The sequence below is a fragment of the Leuciscus leuciscus genome (genome assembly GCF_965113295.1).
Source record: "Leuciscus leuciscus genome assembly, chromosome: 9".
NCBI lineage: Eukaryota > Metazoa > Chordata > Actinopteri > Cypriniformes > Leuciscidae > Leuciscus > Leuciscus leuciscus.
The window spans coordinates 12,558,989-12,578,146 of NC_138733.1; the positions used below are offsets into that span (position 1 = coordinate 12,558,989).

At 38.5% G+C, this 19,158-nt stretch overlaps 1 long non-coding RNA gene across 1 annotated transcript; it reads right to left on the reverse strand.

Annotated features, from left to right (window-relative positions):
• Positions 1-4,959: 4,959 nt before the first annotated feature.
• On the reverse strand, positions 4,960-11,017 carry LOC309506174. The gene is made up of 3 exons (XR_014208676.1): positions 10,917-11,017; positions 5,900-6,116; positions 4,960-5,858 (listed from the first exon to the last, which is right to left on the reverse strand). It is a non-coding gene; the product is annotated as an uncharacterized lncRNA (long non-coding RNA).
• Positions 11,018-19,158: the final 8,141 nt, after the last annotated feature.

Genomic DNA, 19,158 nt, shown 5'->3' on the forward strand with positions numbered 1-19,158 from the left:
TCCGGAGCAGGGTTTTATAACCTCAGGTAAAAAGCGCAGCTAACCCGGCTTCTCAATTACAAGTGTGAAACATTTTACCAGGGGTTAAAGCAGGGTTTAGAATGATGATAATCCAGGGTTAAAAGCTAGCTTTAGACAAATGATAATCTGGGGTTAAAAGTAGGGTTTGGAATGATGATAATCCAGGGTTAAAAGTAGGGTTTGGAATGATGAAAATCTGGGGTTAAAAGCAGGGTTTGGAATGATGATAATCCAGGATTAAAAGCAGGGTTTGGAATAAAGATAATCCAGGGTTAAAAGCAAAGTTTGGAATGATGATAATCCAGGGTTAAAAGCAGGGTTTGGAATTATGATAATTCAGGGTTAAAAGCAAAATTTGGAATGATGATAATCCAGGGTTAAAAGCAGGGTTTGGAATGATGATAATCCAGGATTAAAAGCAGGGTTTGGAATAAAGATAATCCAGGGTTAAAAGCAAAGTTTGGAATGATGATAATCCAGGGTTAAAAGCAGGGTTTGGAATTATGATAATTCAGGGTTAAAAGCAAAGTTTGGAATGATGATAATCCAGGGTTAAAAGCAGGGTTTGGAATTATGATAATCCAGGGTTAAAAGCGGGTTTTAGAATGATGATAATGCAGGTTTAAAAGCAGGGTTTGGAATGATGATAATCCGGGGTTAAAAGCAGGGTTTGGAATGATGATAATCCGGGGTTAAAATCAGGTTTTGGAATGATGATAATCTGGGTTAAAAGCAGGGTTTGGAATGATGATAATCTGGGGTTAAGCACAGTGTGAAAAGCCATAATAGGGTTTACCTGGGTTAACCCTGGGTCATTCTAAACCCCGGGTAAACGAAATCCTGGATTATCTTGCTTCACGTTTCACACTGCTCATAATTTACTGGGAGTTAACAGTTAATCCTCACTGTACATTCCTAAACTTTGGGTTAATGTCCTTATTTGCATATTCGGGGTGCTAGTGTCACTGACTGGACAAACGCAGCACGTAACCTGTTTACATACAGGGTCTAGCATTGCACGTCCTCATATTACACATTGCTGACTGTAATATCATGTTTTTTTCTGAATTCACTTTTTGAACTATAAAGGTAAGAATGAATCAGTCACTCAAATTGTTGCGTTTTCCATTGACGTTTGACATTTTTCGTATCAAACGCAGAAACGACTGTTTATATACAGGGCAGTGTTTCGGTTACTGCCCAAATCGCGTGAATATAAGGCACGCAATTGGTTGTCTGTTCCTAAGCATAGTTTTCTACCATTATCATTCTAACACCGTATCGTTTCACACTGTATAAGTTTGCCACCGCAAAAACGGTGCTAACCCTGGTCCAGAGCAGGGTTTCATAACCCTGGTGCTAACCCCCCTTTTAAATTACAAGTGTGAAACGTTCCTTTACCCGGGGTAAAAAGCAGGGTTAAGAAAGACGATAACCCAGGGTTAAGCGCATTGTGAAAAGTAATGTGTGCCCCCTAAAACCACAAGTGGTCCCTGCCTGCCTGACCACTGGGTGTCAACATAGGTCCATGTGATTTTGTCACACTTACATCATCCCATTGTCAATGCAAAGCATTCTTTGTTTTTATTGTGACCCAATTACTTACAAATGTTTGGCTTATCTTGGCTGGGTTTATATTTCTAGCATCAGTGCTGGTTGTTTTACTGTGTTGAGCACCCATATACAGAAATCCAGTTTCTGCTCTGCGTGAAGTGTCAAAACAGGAAGAACACCCAGCTTCACCTCAGATGAAATCTCTTCAGGCCTTCAAACAGACACCTCAGAGTTTTAGCTCAACTGCCTCTCGCAGATCCTCACTCAGCTGCAGAATGCATTTTGAAGACTCATTATTGGAGAACTAAATCTATTCCCCTAGACTTCCTATCTGTATTACCTAGAGAGAGAGAGAGAGAGAGAGAGAGAGAGAGAGAGAGAGAGAGAGAGAGAGAGAGAGAGAGAGAGAGAGAGACTAGAAGGACATAAAGTTGCCACACACACACACAAAAAAAGAAGTTTTCAGTGCACCTTGAACCTGAAGTTCTGTTTTAGGATGGCATGGGCCATGGGGATAGTATGAGTAAATAGTAAGCACAGCTTTACTGGGAAATTGAGCAAATAACAGAATAATACGTACAAGAAAATTAAGAAAATGTGTATACATGCGTTTTAACATATACCTACCAATTTAACATACTCCTAGGACTTTCATCTTCACGGTCTGCCAGCGACGCTGTGGGAGGAAAAAGCCACTTACCTCAGCTTGATTTGAAAATTACTAACTAAAACTTACTAACTAAAACTTACTGACTAAAACGTAACTTTGTAACGTATTAAGCGATTTAAGAGTTGAAAATGAAAGTTAACCTACCATACTCTTGTGGGCTTTTACTTCACGATGTGTCTGTCACAGAGCCATTGCTTACAGGGGTCTCAAACTGCCGGCCCGCGGGCCATTTACACATTTATTTATATATTTATACTTTCAGAAACACTGTTGGAATTTAAATGTCAAAGTATCATTTTTTATTATTATTATTATTATTATTATACCCTTTACTATGCATTGCTCACTTGTTTATTTATAAAAAATATAGCATGCGTTTCATGCAATAAACCCTTTAAAATGTGATTTTGAGCTCTTTTTTATTTGTATTAGTATTATTATTAATAATAATAATTTTGCATGCAGCTGCCACACACAAATATAATTCAATTGCAATTACAATATTAGATGATTTAATTTATTTTATTTTATTTATTGCAAAACTGTGCAGCCTTATCCTATATCTCTATCCATGGTATTGATCCATAAAAGAAGTATGATTGGATGAGGGATGGATGTATGGATATCTATCTATACAGATGTATAAACAATATCAAACTATACAGATAAAATAGTACTGAATTATGTGTGTTGCACACAAGTGTTACAACTAACCCCTCTGTCTGTTACAATTGACCCCGAATATGGGGTAAGTTGTAACATTTGCTTCTGTAATTTTCAGTGCAACTGTACGAAAATGTAAGTGTTCATTAGCAGAGATGTGTATGTTGCTTGTGTAAAAAAAAAGATTAATCTAACTTAATTATTTTTTAAATAATTGAGCCAAAACCAAAATGTGTTAGGTTGTGCCCCGCTCTCCCCATGTCTCTTTCCAAACCGAAAAGGAAAGTGGATAAGTGGATGATGAACACAGACAGTTTCAAGAAAGATGGACATTGCAGTAGCCTATTTTTTTGTGGAGTTTAATGGAAATGCCTGTCTGATATGCAAAGAAAAAGTGCCAGTCCTAAAGGAGTATAGGCTCATCTCAAGCGTCATTACTCGACTAAACACGGAGAACAGAATGAGAAGTACCAGGCAGACGAGAGGGAAATAAGAGCCACGAAGTTGAAGAGAGAGCTAACGTCCCAGCAATGCCTTTTCCACAAAGCCAAAAAGGATGATACTGAAGTTGAAGCAAGTTAGGCTCTGTGGTGAGTGAGTTGATCGCTAAAGCAGGAAAGCTATTCACTGAAGGGCAGTTTATGAAGGATTGCACGTTGAAAGTCGCTGATATTCTATGTCCAGAAAAGAAGGGCTTGTTCAACAATCTCTCTATCGGCAAACCAACACGATCTCATGAAAGAGCGGAGGCTATCTATAGCACAAATTTTATTTCTCGAGCAATTTATACGGCAAAAATAGTTTTTGCGTACATGTGATACGCACTTTACCCCTCGGGTAGGATTAGGGGTGTGGAGTGCGTGCGTATTACATGCCATAAAGTGCGTATCATATGCACGCAAAAACTATTTTCGGCGTATAGGCCTAAATGGCATGAGAAAATTCGTTGTTAGTTCAGTGCAATGTTTTGATTAAGTTATTTAAGTTCAAATAAAGTAAGGGAAAAAGAGTTGTACTAACTGTTAAAATTATATTACATAATATAGTATCTGTTTAATATTCTGATGTTTAAATTTTTTGTTTAGTAGCCTATGACAAAAATATGTTAGTTACAGAATTTGAAGTAATTGAGAGCTAACATTTCAGCAAGTGAAGAACATTTTCAGAAAAAAATATTGCGCTTTCTTGTTGTGCTTGAATGTTAAAATGGCCCTCCTATGAGATGTCATTCAATGGCCCCCAGGCAATTTTAGGTCGAGACCCCTGCTTCAGGAGGTGTGTGGTTGTTTTTCCTGGTCATTTAGTGCTGTATTTACATTTACAGTATATGCTAATATTTTCCCAGAATGCATTGGAAATCTACAGTTCACATACTGTACACAGCTTATACAGTAGGAAACTGTTGAGAATACAGTAAAAATACTGCGAAAACAACAAAAATGATTTACAGTGAAACTGCCGACAGTAAGGGATTTGACATCATATCTGCACCACCTTGATTTAGTAGGAAATACTTCTTAGCAAACTTTTAGTCATAATGGTGTCCACTTGTATTGGGTGTAAGAATTCAAAAGCTGCAAAGAATCATAAATATGGAGAGAACACAGCGACGGAAAATCTGAAAAACCTCCATGTTTAGTGTCAACATTTCAAACTGGATGAACACGAACACAGCGTTTTAGGCCAAACAAGGGGAAAATTGAAAGAAACGGCCATTCTGACAGGTCCCCCCAAACCCCCAAAACAAAACGGCGTTGCGTAGGGGTATAGTTGTAACATGGGGCGAGTTGTAACACCAATCAGGGATAAGAGTCCTGTGATCATTTCAGTTTTTACTCTCTTCCTCTCCGATCCTATATGAATAGTTGTCAAGGCTGGAAATAGGCACATGCAGATTTTATAAAGAGATAAGATTGTAATTCTTTTTTTTACCAAAATTATATTTTTAGTGATGAAACTTTTCCACATTAAATAATTAAATTTATATTAGATTAAACTGTAGTTTCTCAGTTAAAATATAATACATTTTTAACCTGCTAATTTCAAACTATTATGCTAATATGGCTAGCTAAACACTAGTTTACAGGGGTGGGGTGGGTTGTAACACGTCTTTGAAAAGTTTTACACCAATCCCCTTGCCTATGACTCTTTTTAATAATTTTAGAGAATGTCTAGACAGTGGAAAAGAGAGATGTGTGAGGGAAAACAATACTTTTTTCCTCTTTTTTTTTTAAGGAACTGAAGAGGTTTCAAAGAAGGGCAGGTCAGTCAGATCAGTTGTAAAGAAAATGTTGAAAGCCATTGATGGCCGCAGATAATGGAAACTTTTGTGTTTTCTGTATGGATCCATTTGGCCAAATCACATGCCAAAGGAACCGTGGGTAAAATGAGCCCCAAGGCGCACCAAGCCAGCACTCTAGGGTTAACAACATTCATTTGTCACCATTGTGACTGAGTATATTCACACACTGACACACATATTGACAGTGTTTTTGTTAGATCAACACAGGTACACTGGAGTCGAGTGTTCATTAAGTATAAATACCATTAGGAAGTTTGTTCTAGACTTATTTACACACACTCCTGAGTTAAACAGAAAGTGGGAGTGAGTTGTGGACAGTCTCAGAAAGAGAGACATTATTTTGCATTGATCTTTTGATTGTTTCAATAAACCTGTTTACATTCATGAATGTTTATTAATGCACACTGTCCCTTTCTGAAATAAAAAAGTCTAAAGTTGACTTATATATTATGCACTCATATATGCACAATGAACCGTGTAGTGTGTGAATTGTATAAGGTAATTTTGTCATTCAGCATCAGAGTCTAATAGCCCCTCCTCCTCCACTACATGGAAAGCTGTTACAGTTGAGTGCATGAAGTGTTCAACATCCCATACTTAATTTTTCGGTTAAATAAGTGCCTCATCCAGGTTTTTGAGGTGAACTTTCTTGTCTGAACACACTACTCGCAGGCTGAAGCGCAAGTGACTCCTTTCTATTACACTACTCGCCGTCTTTACTGTATACTACAAAATAGTGCTTAAGTACGTGAATTGGGATGCACCTCAAATTTCTGATTTATCAATACAAAACAAGTCACCCTTTATACTTTATAATTGCTTGATAAAAACCAACAGAGCAAGAGTCATGACTGTCATCCTGAACAAGTCATACAGGGTCGTATGATCCACTGTGTTAAGACAGACCTGTAGGAGAAAGTGTGAATTAATTGACCATTAAGTGGACACATTTATCCACACAGTAATAAAGTTGGGAGCAGGGGATCAGCCGGAGGAACGGTTAATTAAACAGCTACCATGACTAACGGGATGAAAGGGGAATTTCTCGCTCTGTGTAGCACATCTTCATTCAGTGCTATTGTTGCTGGAGCTCTTGCCACAGAACTGTGGATCCACATTACACACACACACACACACACACACACACACACACACACACACACACACACACACACACACACACACACACATACACACACACACACACACACACACACACACACACACACACACACACACACACACACACACACACACACACACACACACACACACACACACACACACACACACACACACACACACTTTTCATTTTTGAGTGAAGTATTACCATAGAACATGCTCCAAAGATAAAGTGTATCTGTGTATCAAAGATGACATTTTGGCATATCACTGAATCTTTAGTCTCAGAGGAAAAGAGAAACATGTGAAAGCCACTTCCTGTGACCTCCACTGAAGGTCACTGGCCATCCGTCAGTCTATTCCAGAAACATAGATGGAAAGTCCATTCACTGTAAAATGGGAGCAGTTCAAATAGAGCTTGCTGAGTGTCTGATAACAGATATTGAAGGACCTCAAAGAAATGGATGGTCTCTTATATTTAACAGGTCTGGTGTGTGTGTGTGTGTGTGTGTGTGTGTGTGTGTGTGTGTGTGTGTGTGTGTGTGTGTGTGTGTGTGTGTGTGTGTGTGTGTGTGTGTGTGTGTGTGTGTGTGTGTGTGTGTGTGTGTGTGTGTGTGTGTGTGTGTGTGTGTGTGTGCGTGTGTGTGACTGAATTCTGCAATTTTGAAATATATTATATTAGATCATACATCAAAACCATCCCTAGATCCACTTCATGACAGCAGACTTTAGATTTGGGATTGGCAAGATATACATTTTTATTTTTATTTTATTTTAACCTAATTTTCTTGTTGAATATCCTGTTTCACTGAGAAATATATGACATTATGGAATACTTTAAACATGTTGTATCGCTGTACAATTTATAGTTTATTTATCAACATATTGTTAAATGGTGAAGGAATATTGAGAATGTGGTCTTACTCTTGTATTTAAATGTGATTGATGGTGATTCTAGGTGGTTACCATGTTGATGTTTCTTCTTTTTTCTTTTTTGCCAGGTGGTTGGTATGATGTTTTGATGGTTTCTTAATGGTCCACAGCAAAAGAGTCCTTGAGAATATTGTTAAATGGCTACAACATATAAAGAATTTAGTTCTACTTCAGATTATATATTTGATACTATCACTTTATATGATGAACATATTAAATTTAGGCTTGAATGATCGGAAAAATAAACAGAAGCTCAACCGTACATGTTTGAAGCATGAGAAGAAACCTCATTGGTTCTTGCTGAAGCTCAAACGTGCTGCGTAACACGAGAATGAACCTCATTGGTTCTTGCTGAAGCTCAAACGTGCTGCGTAACTCGAGAATGAACCTCATTGGTTCTTGTGGAAGCTCATACGTGCTGTGTAACTCGAGAATGAACCTCATTGGTTCTTGTGGAAGCTCAAACGTGCTGTGTAACACGAGAATGAACCTCATTGGTTCTTGCGAAAGCTCAAACTTGCTGCGTAACACGAGAATGAACCTCATTGGTTCTTGTGGAAGCTCAAACGTGCTGTGTAACTCGAGAATGAACCTCATTGGTTCTTGCAGAAGCTCAAACGTGCTGTGTAACAAGAGAATGAACCTCATTGGTTCTTGCTGAAGCTCAAACGTGCTGCGTAACTCGAGAATGAACCTCATTGGTTCTTGTGGAAGCTCAAACGTGCTGTATAACAAGAGAATGAACCTCATTGGTTCTTGCAGAAGCTCAAACGTGCTGCTTAACTCGAGAATTAACCTCATTGGTTCTTGCAGAAGCTTGAACGTGCTAGATAACACAAGAATGAACCTCATTGGTTCTTGCGGAAGCTCAAACGTGCTGTGTAACACGAGAATGAACCTCATTGGTTCTTGCGGAAGCTCAAACGTGCTGTGTAACACGAGAATAAACCTCATTGGTTCTTGAGGAAACTCAAACGTTCTGTATAACAAGAGAATGAACCTCATTGGTTCTTGCAGAAGCTCAAACGTGCTGCTTAACTCGAGAATTAACCTCATTGGTTCTTGCAGAAGCTTGAACGTGCTAGATAACACAAGAATGAACCTCATTGGTTCTTGCGGAAGCTCAAACGTGCTGTGTAACACAAGAATGAACCTCATTGGTTTTTGCGGAAGCTCAAACGTGCTGTGTAACACGAGAATGAACCTCATTGGTTCTTGCTGAAGCTCAAACGTGCTGTGTAACACGAGAATAAACCGCATTGGTTCTTGAGGAAACTCAAACGTGCTGTGTAACACGAAAATGAACCTCATTGGTTCTTGCAGAAGTTCAAACGTGCTGTTGGCTCAAACGTGGGTTCAAGCAATGGGAGCATCTTTTCTTCCCATTACGACACAACTTTCTCTGCAACTTTCTGTGCAGTTTTGCTTGCGCTAAAAGCTAATTGCTTGCTTGTTAGACTGTGAAAATGGGTTTTATTTCTGTCAGAGACAAGGGGATGCCAAAGATATTGTATTTGTATAGTTCTCTATACTTTTTGTACTATTAGGAGGATTATCAGCCTCTCTATTTATTTGACCCATAAATATATCAAGCTGAGTAAATCCTCTGGGACGACATGATTGAAGCATCTATCAATCACTTTCTCAGGAGTCGCCACTCATACCTGCTGCTCTCTGCTGAAGCCAATTTGTGCCTGTGTATATTGTATCGATCTCTTCTGCCTGTGGGTCATATTCAATCACAAAGAATTGTAATGTTTGAATCAAGTTTGAGTCCTTTAGGGGGTCATCAGTAGGTTTCAGCTCAAAAGGGCAGATAAGACCGATGCAACAGCGATTCCTTGATGGAAACCTTTTCCTGAACACCAAAGAGACCCATTGTAGTTGATGTGGTTCTCAAGATTTTGACATGTTGAGTCCTTCATGGTCTATTCTCCACAAATACTGTCAGTTTTTGATACTATGATTCTGAAATCAACCTTTCTCGCTATAAAAGTGCTGTCAAATGTCAACACAAAAAAGCCAAGTGATATCAAACATAAATAGCTTTTACTCTTTCTGATATCCAGGGGTGGTGGTGGCGCAATGGATAAGACACATGCCTTTGGTGTGAGAGACCCGGGTTCGAATCCACTGTGAGACACCAATGTGTCCCTGAGCAAGACACTTAACCCCTAGTTGCTCCAGAGGCGTGCGACCTCTGACATAAATGCAATTGTAAGTCGCTTTGGATAAAAGCGTCAGCTAAATGAATAAATGTAAAATGTAAAATATACAGTTGTGCTTGTCCATGCAAAAGTTGCTGTTATGCTGCTATCTTGTTATGGCTGGCTGCCAGGGTGTTGCTTAGTGGTTTCCAAGGTGTTGCTTGGTGGTTGCTTAGGAGTTCGGAGTGGATTATGTGGTGCTGCTAGAGTGTTATCGTAAAGGTGTTGCTAGATGGTTTCTATGATGTGGTTTCTGGGGTGTTGTTACATTATTCCTATGATGTTGCTAGGAGGTTACCAGGGTGTCGTATGTGGTTGCTAAGTTGTTACTGCCTTTTGTGTGTTTGACATGGGTATTCTGGATGGATTTATGGTATTGCTCGGTGGTTACTATGCTGTTATTAGATGTTTGCTGGGGTGCTCTTTTGGTTTGTTGTTGCTTGGTGGATGATAGGGTGTCCTGGGAGGTTTCATGGGTGTTGCAAGGTGGTTACTATAATGTTGCTAAGTGGTTGTTTGGGTTTTGTAGGATGGTAGCTGATTACTATGGTACTAGTGGTTTCTAGGGGTTTGCTAGGAGTTTATTACGAGGTTCCTGGGTGATTTTAGGGTGCTATTATAGGGCTTACTATAGCTAAGTTTGGGTGGTTTCCATGATGTTGCTATGTGGTTGCTAAGTTGTCACTATGTCATTACTGTGGTCGTTGCAGTGTTCTTTGTGGTTTCTATGGTGTTGCTAGACAGTTAAAATTGTGTTTCTAAGTGGTTGTTAGGGTGTTGCTAGATGGTTGCTTGTCTTTTCTGAGTGGTTTCTATGATTTTTGCTAGGGAATTGCTAGAAAATTACTATGATGTTGGTTGGTAGATGATAGTGTGTTTAGAGTGTTTTCTAGGATGTTGCTTGGTGGCTATTATGGGTGTTGCTAGGTCGTTTCTAGTGTGTTATTAGTTCTGGCCTTTTCTGTCAGGTTTTTTAATTGTGTTGTTGGTTGGTTGCTAGAGAATTGCTAATTTGTTCTGAGTGACTTCTATGGTGTTGATTTGTGTTTGCTAGAGTGTTGTTACATTGTTACTATGATGTTGCTCGGTGATTGCTAGGGTGTTTGAGTGCTTCCTTGCAGGCTGATGGCAAAATAGCAATCCTCAACCATCTATGATATTTTGATGCCTAAATATGCTTTGGGCCTTACTTCAAATTATGTTTATGGATGTTTTTACCTGCTTTATTGCCCAGCAGACGTAAAACCCTGCTTTCAAGAGTATTAGTCACGTATATACTGTAGCACAAAGAATGGAAGATGAGTTACATGCCATAATATAATACGTTGGGTAAGGGGTTTTGAGAAATCCTAGCCCTAAGTATGAGCAATAGCAAGGCTTGCCTTATAGCAAGCACTACTAATTATTTCAGGTAACTGCAGGTCTCTCAACCGTAGTAACTCACTGTTCTCTGGAAGTTCAGCTCAATCATGTGGCAACTCGTGGTGAAATTGCTCTCTCTCCTCACAGATGCTGGACCTGGAACCAATTATCTGGAGATGTGTCTTGGGTCCCAAAATATCATTGTCAGGCTGCCACACACCAAGAGATAAAAGAGAATGAATGGAGTCAAATCCCAAAGTGACATGACAGACTGCCTTCTTTTCCCTATCTCCTCCAAAAAGAAACTGATGTAAGGCCGCTGCTATACTGTAAATATCGTATATTTCACATTTCTAGAGACCCCTATAATGTCCACAGAAAATAATTTCAACTCATCCCTCAGTTTTTTTAATTGTGGTTACCGTAATGCAATAAAATGGAAGTTAAATATGTACTGTTTTAAAAGTAGAGCCTCAAGATTGAAATATTACTGTATAACATTATATGCTGGCATGAGACAGTGTGAAATAATCAGAATTCCAGAATTCCAGATGTAGTCTTTGTAACAGGGTTCCTCCTCTTTTTGACCAATACATTTCCATGACCTTTCCAGTCATTTAACTATAGTTTTGATTCAAAAACCATTAGTTAATGAATCATTCAGACCATCTTTTGAAAAGGCTTGATTTATTTGTCAGCAAGAAACGACTAAAAATAACAATTGGCTCGCAAAATAGATCACTATTTCAAGCAGAGTTAAAAGGGTTAGTTCACGCAAAAATAAAGATTCTGTTATTAATTATTCACCCTCGTGTTGTCCCAAAACCAGTAAGACTATCTTTCATCTTCGGAACACAAATGAAGATATTTTTGATGAAATCTTAAAGCTTTCCGTCCCTCCATTGACAGCCAACGCAACTACCACTTTCAAGATATTAAAGACATCATTAAAGTAATCCATGTTTAACCTCAATTTTATGAAGCAATACCACTTTATTTACAAAACATTAATCTCCAATGTGCCTTCGCAAGAGCACCACTGTTCAATATTTTATTGAGTTGACGAGACAGCAGACGTTGCATGAATGCTCATTGGATATTAAAGTCCTCGTGAACCGGAAGTTGCAAACGACTTTTCTCCAGTGTTGTGACATATTTTCCAAGTGAAACGGAATATTAAACCGAGGGCAGGGTTTTACTTTAACGCTCCTGCTCTCCACCTCTGCTCATAACGACAGACTAACGGTTTAAGGGGAGTGGTTAAGCGTTTTCAAACTGACGTCATCAGAAAAGGAACGCCATTCCAGACCGGAAGTAACTTTTCAGATTTTGATTAAAGATTACCACGGCAAACAATTTTTTTTTCTGCGTATTAACTTGCACGGATTAATTGTTCACCACAAGACTAGTAATATGCGCTAACAAAGTAAATCAATTCAGTAAATCAAAGTAGGTCAATTTTGATTTCATGTCGACTTTAATATATTGTAAATAATGCGGTACTTCAAATAGAAATATTATCAATTACATCGTTACACCAGTAGGTGGCGACATGTGACTGAATTTGTCATTGAATCATTCAAAACACTGATTCAACCAGTAATGAATAGGGGTGTGACGAGACGCTTACTCCACGAGACGAGACGAGACACGAGATTGGGTTCACGAGAACGAGACAAGACGAGATTTTTACACAATTTTTAAGAAATCCTCAATGATGAAATATATGAATGGAAAATAGTCTTTTATTCAACTGAAAATCACAAAATGCAAAACAATTTAGGTTCATTTTGAAATCAACTTGTAATGAATGTTTTTTTACTTCTATTTTAATGAATTCTATGCAGTAAAGGACATGCAAACACTGCAAAATGTTTTGCTATAAACTCTACTGTCTGGCTTCTCCCCTGTACGATTTCACATGAGAAATCGAACTCCTTTCCACAAATCGAACATAAAGAAAAATAAAACAGTATAAATAAAATAAATATAAATAACTGAAATAACACTTTAAATGCAAACAGTAAGTGTGTATCCATAATCAAAGTACTGCTCTCTCAAAACTACAAGTTCACACAGAAACAATTTTTTTTTTTTCAAGCATGAAAAAGAGATAAAATTAACTACACAGACAGAACAGACTAAGATTATGGTCATGTTCATTTTCAAGAATATAAGCATGTCGACGATTTCTGGCAGCAGTTGAGACTTTTGGGCAGTAGCTAACTAGGGCTGCACGATATGAGGAAAAGCTGCGATGTGCGATAACATTGTTTAATATTGATGTCGATATGACTTGTGATAGGCTATGTGAATGTTAGCTATACTGTTCCCATGTCTTAGTGCTTTAATAGGTTCTTTGCGCGATAGGTCAAATGTTTATTACCTGCCTGGTTCAGATTACACTATTTTAGCGCGATTTTGGCACGATCCGTTTCGTGGAGATTCGTAAAGGACAACGGGCGACTAGCATGTTTAACTTTAACGGTCCTCCACGACGGGTTGAGTGTGAGTGTGCGTGAGTGAGTGAGAGTGCGAGCAACAGTGAGTGTGCGTGTGTGCGCCCGCCAGTGAGCGTGAGCGTGAGCGTGTGTGTGTGTGTGTTCGCGCGCGAGTGAGTGAGCGAGGGACAGTGAGTGTGTGTGTGATTGGCCCGGCACACAAATTATTTAAAAGTGGCAGGGGCATCTTCAATAGGCTACTAATTTCACCCTCACGCTCCATCACACTGACATCACAACAACTCACGAGACAAAAGGCTTGTTTGAGATGAGCAAAATCTGCGCAGAACCGATCACCGGTGATCAGCGCGAGATGCATGCCGGTTAGAAATGTGTCCGAGTGCGGTCCGCCTTGCTCTGATGTCATGCTGACGTATGTCAAAAATCTCTCGCGAGCGCAAGGCGCACGTGTCGGATTCTGCAGTCAAGCGCAGTTGCTCTCCACCGACTGCGCTGATCAAAAGCACGATGGGAAACGACTGCTGACGACACAGCTTAAAGCTCATTGGTTTAAACAACCGTGATGTATTGTTCTCTTTTAAAATGTTTGATTTTTAAAACTCTAATATCATGTTTTATGTGTATATGTTATGTGTGAATATTCCCAAACTATCTGACAGTACGATCTCTTTGGGTTGTGCAATTTAATTTTTATAAAAAAATAAAATAAATAAAAACACATGTGTCTGTATTAAAGAAAAAATGATTGATAAACATGTATTTGGAATGGAATTAAATAAGAAGTACTTTGGGTGTCTTGTTCAATTTATTTATTTTCATATAAAAGCAACAGAACTTGAATTACATCCAATTTATTAGCAACACTGTGCACGAGCGTCAATCCCGCGATATCCATCTTTGATCTCACAGGTGTCAGATCCACTACGAGAAGAGAGAACTGTCCGGCTTGCCTGCGCTTTTTTCACTCCTCCTCTCACTGCAGCCGCCTACTCTCGCATACATTTCAGGCGAGGCAAGGCGCATCTCAAACAAGCCTAATGTTTTACCTCGACGAGAAATCTCGTCGCGTTTTAATCTCGCGAGATCTCGTAACACGAGATCTCGTCACACCCCTAGTAATGAAACAAGTAAAGTCTTTATGAATAAGTCAGTAAATCATTCATTCAAACTATTTTTTTTATAATCTCAAATGAATTAAATATTTTTTAAATAGACTGCAGCAATTAAGTTTGGTGTGTCAATTCAGAATCGTGATCTAGTTTAAACAAAAAAAATCGTGATTCTCAATTTATTCAGAATCGTGCAGCTCTACTGTGCTGTGTTTAAAAACAGAAATCTAGAAGCAATGAATCAAAATGGTTTTCTGTGGTAATCAACATTGTGCCTTCTACTCTAGCTTACCACATACTGACTTTCCTTTAAAACTAGCTTATAAGTGATTCATGTGTTGTGAGTTGATAGGACATATTTATTCATTCCGAGGAGATATTACTCTTGCAGCATTGCAATGGGAGCAGATATTCTCACGTCAGAGCCTGACAGCTCACATTAGTGTCAAAAATGTGCTAAAAAGAAAAAGAGGTGCGGAACTGCTTCACATGCCATTAGAGAAATCAATCGCAGGGCGAGCAGCCTTTTCTGACTCCCTCCAGATCTTATGGACTGACTGATGGGTTTGATGTTCTTAGGTCACGTTTGAAAAATCTGTAATAAGCTTTGGTGAAATGCAGTTGTATATTGAAACACAGATGCTATCCCATCATGCTTTGCGGCTTCTCTTATGATGGCTATCATGGAGGTAAAGTCTCCATTGGCAGAATCGAGGTGTTAAGACATTGTTTCCTGCGTGATTGTTGCCCTGAGATTGAATTAGAGCTATAAAATAAAATCAATGGAGCTCCATCCATTTAAGAAAAGCTAGAATGACGTGGAGCCGATTACCCTTAATCATTTTCCAATGTTGAGCGGCTGAAATTTCATTGAAAAATAACAAGGAATGGGTGCAAATCAGATGAGATATAAATTAGATTAAACTCTCCCCTTTGGCTATTTGTTTATTGGTCATGGTTACCCATTTTAATGGAATTGTAAGGCGAGGTGGGTTTGGTTATTGGTTGTGTACTCTTTGTACACTGCAGCCTGATGCTGATCAAAATGCTTTTAAAGATTAATTGAAAATAGAAATAGTATGTACGCTGATAAAACTGTGCATAAATAGTGTGGTCCAAATGTTTTAAAATGAAAAACATTAAATTAAATGGAAAGTTCTTAGATACTTACAATTTAAAATACAATTTTGATGCTAATTATTTTCATATCACTGCTAACCGTTAAATGCCCCAAAAGTATTTTGTGTAATAAATAAATCAGTCAGTTTTCCTCCGTCGCCTGCGTATTAACTTAGCCTGTTTATTCCAGAATTCTAAGTGTTTATAGTTTATTTGGTTATGTTACTGTTATTTTGTTAGCAGTGTAGTCATGGGGCCATTTACACGACACCACTTTCAACTAAAATCGGAAAACCTTTTTATGCGTTTTGGCCGTTCATTTACACGCGTCAGCGTTTTGGTGGACACAAACAACACAACAAACAATGAACAAGAACTCATGTGAACAAGAACTCATGTGAACTGACTGTGACAAAGAAAACCACGACAAGAGACTAAACAGAACAAGAAAATGAAACTATTAAACTATGACATGATAATAAAACCAACATGACCGTGACAGAAATATTCTGAAACCAAGGTCACACTAGACTTAGAGCATGTACAATTTCTTTGGACTTTGCAACGAACAAAAATTTTGCATATAACAAAAAATGGTAAATACAATATATAAAAAAATGCAGGTCAGACTTGAAATTCTTTGCATGAGCTTGCGTCTTCGCATGCACATGAATGAATGCCAATAACTATTGCTTAATCAAACACTTTTTAATAACCCATCTGGACATGCTTATTGACTCATTCGGTGCTGTGCGTCATCAACCCTGAACTCAATTTTGATTTTGATTCTGTAAACCATCAGGAGTGGTTATCCGCTTAAAAGAACAATGTTCAAGAATCAAACGTCACTGAACGGGACAAAAATACCGTCCGTTGACTGTTTGGATTTTGTCTCTGGCCTGTTGTGTGACACTTAAGGGAATTTAGGCATCCAACATGATCATGTTCGGTTTGAAATATTAATGCTTATTTAGCACAATTCCTTTTTTTCAGTCAATGAAGTTTTCAGTCAGTGATGGTGAAAGTAATCTTGATTCTATAAATAGGCAGGAATGAGTACCCCAAATTAAATATAAAATACCCATTTAAAAAAAATTATATGTTAAATAGTAAGAAATAGACACTATTTGACAGACAAAACGCCGAAAACAAAGCGCAATATACAGTCCTGCTCATTATTATATTGTTATAATGTCTCTATTAACCTTGGAAATTAAAAGAATAGATCCATTTGAAAACAGCTCATTGTAGTAAAACAATAATGACATATGCTATAATTCTATTTCTATAAAACACTCTTTCTATCAGACTGGCAGTTAAACACGTTTAATATCACTTCATCATTCTGATTTCAAATGAAACACAAATACCTTTTCAGGTTCTCCAGATGTTTAAACGCTCAACAGTATTTAATTTCTCAAGAGCGCATTTCAAGGTGTCATTATAACTCTTCTTTCACTGTCCTTGGCACTTTCTCACTTCCTCTTGGCGCCTGAAAGCCTTTCAACGCTACAAACCGCCCTTCACCTCTCACAAACCAGTACTGATTACCATCAGCCCAGAGCTTTTATCACAGGCTGAAAGTTTCAAGGAACTTTTCCCCAGTCTGTCCAACGGTGACTGCGCTCATGAAGCGTTTATTACCTCAGCGTTATTATGGGCTTGCTTTGCTGACAATGTTATTGTCCTGACACCTGATTGATCGAAACAAGTCTATAGTTCGGAGACTGACGGGCTTCAGTGAAAAAGGCCTTTTAACCTGCACACAATAAAGCGAGGCGTCTCGACTCAGAGCGGAGTCCGCATGGAGTGATTTGCTCAGTCGTCCGTCACTGTCACTGTCCTCCTCTGCCACGGCGGCACCACTGTTTGTGCTCGTAAATACCTCAATCACAACTGGGCTTGCCCTCCAGAACTGTTCCTCACTTTCCTTATACTACGTATATGATGTCATGAAAACCGTACATTGTCCTTTTTGTGTTACTATACCTGATGCAGACTTTTATATTTAAACATGCTACCTTTCTAAAATTATAGATTTTTCTTTTATGCCAAAAATCATTAGGATATTAAGTAAATATCATGTTCCATGAAGATATTTTGTAAATTTCCCACCTTAAATATATAAAACATTTATTTTTGTGAATGGATGAAGCACAATTGCGAACATAAATGGACAACTTTAAAGGCGATTTTCTCGATATTTCGATTTTTCTGTACCCTCAGATTCCAGATTTTCAAATAGTTGTATCTCGGCAAAATATTGTCCTATCCTAACAAACCATACATCAATGGAAAGATTATGTATTCAGCTTTCAGATGATGTATACATCTCAATTTAAAATAAAAATACCCATAAGACTGGTTTTGTGGTCCAGGGTCACATATGCTGATTTGCTAATTCTCATTCGCTGCCCGCAAACAACGTCTACTTTGAGTATTAACACACTTAGTTGTAGCTGATGCCTAAGAGTTTTATGAGAACTGGATATGTCAAGAGACTGTTTTATCTGTTGAAAAAGCAAATCCACTTTTCATACATTTCAAAGAATGAGGACTTGGGCTTGAAATGATACGGTAAAACCGACGCCATCGTTACTTTTCGTATCAATGTGTATGAAGTGTTGAGGAAGCCTCAGGAGCTGAAATTCAGATGTCCAACATGCTCTGTAAGTTGTCGACCAATCACAACAGACTGGGCCATCTGACCAATCAGAGCAGAGTATGCTCTCAGAAAGAAGGGGTTTAGAGAGGCTGAGGCTGCGTCCGAAATAGCACACTCTCTTGAGTAGGTACTTATTTTGAATACTTAATTACTCCACGACTGCTAAAAAAGTATGTTCTATAGCATGCATGTTTGTCACAATTATGTTCTGTCTTGTCTGTTCTTGTTAGTCCCTGATTAGTTAACCTTCATCCACCTGTGTCTAGTTAGTTCCCTCGTTTACCCTGTGTATATATTCTCCCCGTTCAGTTCATTCCCTTGTCGGTTATTGTTCGTGTCTATGTTATACACGCTGTTGCGTCCTGTTCACCTGCCTGTGTACATTAAAGCTTTGTTATATTTTGGAATCAAGCTTCATCTGTCTGCTTCATCAGCCAAAGCGTGACAGTGTGTAGAATGTGATCCGGACGTACTACTTTCGCCATGTTGTCATTATCATGTGACCTACGAGGGTCAGTTGCGTCGTTTCACTGCCATTCATAAATCCTCTCCCGTGGCCTCATGGGATAGTAAAGTGTCCATCATATGCACACTTCAGAATCTCACAGGAAGTAGTAGAACTAGTGAATTCGGACATACTTTTTTCACATACTCTTTTTCACCACCTATATATAGTAGGAAAGTTTGTGATTTCAGATGAAGCCAGAATCTTCAAACGAACCGTTTTCAGTCTCTTTGAAAAATGAGGTGATTTGCAATGTATATAATGAGAAAATGAAAGTGTTTTTTTGACCCTGGATGCATGTAAACCTGTTGTAGGAGACCTCCAAAACAAAATTAGCCTTAAAATTAACCTTTAAAGTAGCATAATTGGGGCACATTAATCACTGCAGCTGTGCCATAGTGAAAGTATTATTACAGTAAATTGAGCATTACGTTGTTCTTTCTGTGGTCAAGGATGCATTGCCT